Genomic DNA, 6,082 nt, shown 5'->3' on the forward strand with positions numbered 1-6,082 from the left:
TATATGGTAGTAGCCATAGATATGAATCAGAGCGTGAAAGAACAGTCTAGTGTCCAACAGCCTGCCTTCATCTTTGGGCTTAAGTGTGCACAAAATAATCACATTTGGGCAAATAAGCTGTTTTGTTGCTTCTTTTAAGCTACAGTGCTTAAAAATGCCATGATAATTTAAATACCTAGCTTGGACATTTCCAGTTCTGTTTCCAAGCCTTAGCTGTGTATGAAATTGCTTTGGGCTATGAAGCTGGATTAGGGCATCTTGCAACTCATGATGCATTTAGTTCAGTTCAGCTCTTGTGTCCTGAGCAGATGGACTGACAATTAAAACTCAACAATTTGATTTTCAACATACTTTAGCATGGATTCTATCCCTTGGGCTGAGGCCCAGATCTTCCTCAGCACCTCACTCTCTCTCTCATTGGCCTGTTCCAACTCTGTCTTAATATTACAGTGAACAAGGGCCTTACATTCTTCCAGCACAACTCGCTTATATGAGGCAAGCTCCTTAATTTGAATCACAACCTCTTGGGTGAAAGTTCCAGTCAAAAACACCTGAGACACCTGGCCTTTGGCACATGCCTCCCATGCTGTCAGCTTTCATCCAGCAGTTAATATTTCATTGGCAGATGCTTTACCCATGATTTTCAGAAATGTAACAGTAGAACAGTCATCTGAACTCTGTCCAAAGGTTGTGTAAGGGGTTTTGTACCAGCCTTTTCATTAGCCCACATGAGATGACAAAGAGGCAGTATGGATGCACCTAGTCCAATGGCAGGCCGTTGACTGATACACCAATAGGCTTTTTAAATTGAATAAAACTATTCACAAAGTTGTTGATGGTATCCACGATTCCAAGGCTTTCTCTGTTTCTGTCATTCCTTAAGTGTTTCACAAAGTACCCAAAATCAAGACCACAGCAAAAGACAATTCCAGCTGTGCTGAAGAGCACGAGATTGCTGTCATCCACAGCAGCCCTATTCACAGCACTCACCATTTCTTTAATTACTTCTGTATTCTGAGCATTTTTTTTCTGTCGATCTGGTTGATAGCAATATCTGGGTGAATCCATCCTCTTTCTTCACTACAATGTCTCTGTATGTGCCGGCACTTTCTGTTAGGTTTATGGTGAAGTTTATCTTCTTGATAAAAGGCTGGACTCTGCCATCATCAGTAACATTTCTTTGCCCACCTTTCACTCTTGGAACTGATGTATGCATGTCTGTTGTTCCATTGGCTGTTAATGGGCCCATTAATACCACTATACCTTCTTTTGGTAGCTGAGGCTGCAGCCATGGAAGCAGTAACAAAGCCAGATAACTGAGAAAATAGTGGGTGAATCTGGGCCTTGTTCTCTATTCCACACTGTCCTGCCCTGGGAACTGAAAAAATCCTGACGAGCTTCCCTTTCTCCTCTTTGAGGACCACTGTATCCTGCTGATCTGCTGCAATAGGGTTCATTTTCTTGACTTCCTGAATGACACTCACTGTGTTCTTGTTGTTAAAGGGGCTGTGAGGGGCAAGCGTCCTTCTTGATAGTTGAATTACTAGCTCCATATTCTTTGGGTCAGAGAGAGGTGATGCTGGGTTTCTGCTAACATTCTGGCAGGCAGCACATAACTAGCTGCTTTTGAATGTGTCGTATTTGCCAGTCACTAGCGTTTTAGGAATGTTGTTAGAAAAGTTAGGTTTGGTAGATCTAGAAGTTCCTCTTCTGGCACTGTTTGAAAATCTTCTGCTTGTTTTGGTCCATGCTATTTTTTTTTTTTTTTTTTCTGTTTTTCAGTCTGTCATCTGTTAAAGTCATATACACATTTTTCACCGGAGCTGCTCTGGTTCCCAAGTGTCATGCTGTTTCTCCTAAACTTTCCAACACCAAAACTTTTTTTTTTTTAAGACAGAGTCTTGCTGTATCACCCAGGCAAAAGTACAGTGGCACAGTTGTGCAATCTCGGCTCACTATAACCTCCCTCTCCCAGGTTCATGCGATTCTCCAGCCTCAGCCTCGAGAGTAGCCGAGATTAGGGGAGCCTGCGACCATACCCAACTAATTTTGTGTATTTTTAGTAGAAACAGGTTTTCACTGTATTAGCCAGGATAGTCTTGGTCTCCTGAACTCCTGATCCTCCGCCTCGGTCTTTCAAAGTGCTGGGATTACAGGCATGAGCCACTGTGCCTAACCTCCATCTTCCCACTTTTGTCTTGTCTTTTGTCAACAATAGTTTCAACTTCAAACTCCTGGAAAGCTATGAAGAAAGAGACATGATTGGAGCAGTTGCTGTGCCAACTTTGTTTCAGTTGTGTCTCCACATAGCCACTTCTTTCTGCTTCCAGTTCTTCACCAGGTTCTCTATATGGATGAGCCTATTCTACTTCATCACCACTGGAGTAGTGGAAACTGTGAAATAGCAGCTATGCTATGTATCTCAGCCTCTCCACACTTACTCCCTGGTGGGACAGCTTGGACTTTATCTCATGGTACATGAGAGCTGGCTCGGTAGCCTCAGGTGAGGGTAACTAAATCCAGGCTCACTGCAAGCTCCGCCTCCTGGGTTAACGCCATTCTCCTGCCTCAGCCTCCCGAGTAGCTGGGACTACAGGCGCCCGCCACCTCGCCCAGCTAGTTTTTTGTATTTTTTAGTAGAGACGGGGTTTCACCATGTTAGCCAGGATGGTCTCGATCTCCTGACCTTGTGATCCACCCGTCTCGGCCTCCCAAAGTTCTGGGATTACAGGCTTGAGCCACCGCGCCTGACCTCTCTTTTTCTTTTTTAATTATCATTGATATTATGATGACATTGAATATTCTAAAGTTATTCCACTTTTAAAGTTATGCTAGCTTACCTTCAATAACTTACAAATCCCTTACCCCTGTATAGCATCACTCCCATTAGTTCATTTACCGAGTTCTCAAAATCTTAACTTTATGCATTGTATGTCAAAAACACAAGTTAGTGATAGTATTTTTATTAAATATGTTAGTTTATTAAATTACATGGGAAACAAATTGGGGAGTTGTACATTGTTAACTTTTTATGTTTTATAATTGTTCTTGTATTTATCTTTACCTTAATATATATTCATTCATACTGCTCTTTAATGTCTGTTTATTTTACTGTGAAGTATCCCATAACACATTCTTTTAAAAGGTAGTCTACTGGTGAAAAATCCCAGGTTTTATCTGGAAATGTCATAATTTCTCCCTCATTTGTGATGGACAAAATTTTTTGAACGTAAGATTTCTGTTCAAAAGTTTTTTCTGACATAATATGGAACATGTTAGTCTATTGATTTCTGTCTTCTGAGTTTTCAGATATCTGCTGATTATTTCTGAGGGTTCTTTGAAGATGATTAGCCACTTCTCTTGCTGCTTTCAAGATTTTCTCTGTCTTTCTTTTAAAGAGTTTCATTATCATATAATTTGAGTTTGTTTCTTTGCATTTCTCTTTGTTGGAGTTTGTTGAGTTTGACATTTTTTACCACTATTTTTTCTAAATAGTCTTCCTGAATCTTTGTCTCATTCTTTGAATTTCCAGTATGCATAATATGGCTGCTTGATAGTGTCCCACAGCATTTTAGGCTGTGTTCTCATGACTTTATTTTTTCCATCGCTTCCTAATCTAATCATGTCAACTACCCTTTCTTTGATTTGCTGATAGATTGTTCTTCCCCCGGCTCAAGTCTGCTTTTAAATATCTGTAGTGTATATGAATATATATATATATACACACACACACACACACAGAGTTATATATATATCTTTGTAGACTTTTTTAGATTGTAAAATAGTTTCACTCTTTCTATTAATAATTTTTGTTCATAATTTTTGTATTTCTTTTGTTTATTCTATTAGCTTACTATGAAGCTTAATTTTAAATACTATGTTTTGGTAAGACTTCCATTTGGGCTGTCTAAAAAAAGTTTCATATCATAATTTTTTTTATTTTTATGAGCCATACTTCTCTATTTCACTCTATGGTTTATGATTTTGCTGTTGCTGAAAAAGAGCATTTAAATTTTAAAGGGCTGTAACTTTGAAAATAAGACTTTTCTTCTATGGTTTAGTAGGGTTTTTTAAATTCATTATGTAGACTCTTTCTCTCCTGTAAATCAGCCTTACTGAGCTTCTTCTTGGGTCTTTTTTGAGCTGCATTGTTTGGGGTCACATAATCATTAAAACCAAAATTCATTCTACACACACACACACACACACACACACACACACACGATTAGTTTTGAATGTTTCTGCCCACAAATGTCTAACCTCTTAAGAGCAAAAGAACAACAATTAGGAAAAAATGTTCTGGTTTTTTAAATCTTCTGAAAATTGATTGCACAGAAGGACAAAGAGCCTGCATAGTATTTGGGGAATAAAACAATGACTGTTCACCTCTGTCGAGACCTCCATAAAGCAGAAGCAGCCGTCGGTGAACAAGTCCTCCTGAGATTTGGAGGACAGGGTTCTTTTTGTTTATCATGGCTCTTGTAAGGTGCTCCAGAAATACATGCAAGGCAGCATCCCACAGTGTTGGTTAATAAAGAATAAGTAGCTGCTGTTGATCTGTGCTATAAAATTGATAAAATTTAATTTTTGTTATACAAATCATTTTTTGGAAGCTGTAAACCTTCAGATAGACTTCGGAATTCTATGGTGATAGCATCGTACTAATCCTGCCACAGCCCCTATTGTATAGTTGAAGAGATGGTATATAGTGCTCCGTAGTACATTGCAGCACTTTCCCAGAATCTACTATCATTTTACTTTAGCCTAATTGTCTTTGCACCTAAAGTGTGCCTTGCATAGAAGTCACAGAAGTGACTCCTTTGTTTAACGCTACACTTGTACCAGTGTGTGCCTTTTTAAGCTGGAGCTCACATTTAAAGTTGTTACAAATACAATATTACATACTCCGACAATGACCTACTTGTTTTCCCTATGTTCTTTGTCTTACTTGATCCTCAATTTCTGTTTTGCTCATTTAAAAAATTTGGTTAAATTTTTTAAATCTTCTGTTTTATTTTTTATATTACACTTAGCTATATTTGGGACTTTACAATACTAACTTGAGTGAATAATCTAATGTTTAAGGTCAACAATTTAAAAATATGCTGCTCTTGTAGTTTTCCATCCTTCTCAATTTATAATATTGTCTCTGATTATATCTGTGCACACAGAGTGTTCGTTAACACATAAGTTTGTCAGGGTGGTAATAGTAATAGCATTTTTATTTTAGAGAAGCTTTAGTCACAATTTCCTTTAGCTTTTCTTTATCTAGATATGTTTGCATAAGTATCATTTTACCAGTTACACATTTCAGGTTTCATAGCATTTTTTTCTATTAAAACTTATATATCCCACCACCTTCTAACTTCCGTGGTTTCAGCAGAACAGTCGTCTGTTAATTTTAATCAAGATCTTCTTGTACATAGCAAGTTGCTGTTCCCTTTCTGTTTATACTGATGCGGCTATCATTGACTACATTGTGGTTACAGATTTTTGTTCCCTTTCAGCTTTTAGATTCAGATTTTTAAGTTCAGGAAATGTTCAGCCATTTTTGCCTTAATTTTTTTTGGCCTCTGTTTTTCTTCATTTATAAGACACCCATATTATATGTACCGCTATACCTCATGGTGTTCTATTTACTCTTTAGATTTTTTTCCACTTATTTTTTTATTTTACTTCTCAGACTAGGTTATTTCAGTTTTTGTTCCTACAGATTGACTATTTACCTGCTCGAATCTGCTGTTAAACTCCTTTATTGTAGACTTTATTTCCATTACCTCCATTTTTATGGTTTCTTTTACAGTTTGTCTCACTGATGAGCTCATGTTGTTCTTTCATCATTTGTCAGTCATTTCTCTTTAGCCTTACTTCAAACTGTTATTTTAAGTTCTCTGTCTATAAAATTTGGGACATAGATCTAATTCCTGCATTTAGTTTATGTTGGTCATAATTTTCTCTCTCTTTTTTCCTTTTTCTTTCTTCTTCTTTTTTTTTTTTTGCTTTTCGGAAAACTCTATATTTGCAACATCATAATGTGCTAACACTGAATGCTTTTATTTATTTCTGAAATGCAACATGTTTT

At 37.4% G+C, this 6,082-nt stretch overlaps 1 pseudogene; it reads right to left on the reverse strand.

Annotated features, from left to right (window-relative positions):
* Window positions 1-320: 320 nt before the first annotated feature.
* Window positions 321-5,825, reverse strand: LOC139360947 (testis-specific chromodomain protein Y 2-like; annotated as a pseudogene).
* Between the last annotated feature and the right edge of the window lie 257 nt (window positions 5,826-6,082).

The sequence above is a fragment of the Macaca nemestrina genome, chromosome Y, assembly GCF_043159975.1.
Source record: "Macaca nemestrina isolate mMacNem1 chromosome Y, mMacNem.hap1, whole genome shotgun sequence".
Classification (NCBI taxonomy): Eukaryota; Metazoa; Chordata; class Mammalia; order Primates; family Cercopithecidae; genus Macaca; species Macaca nemestrina.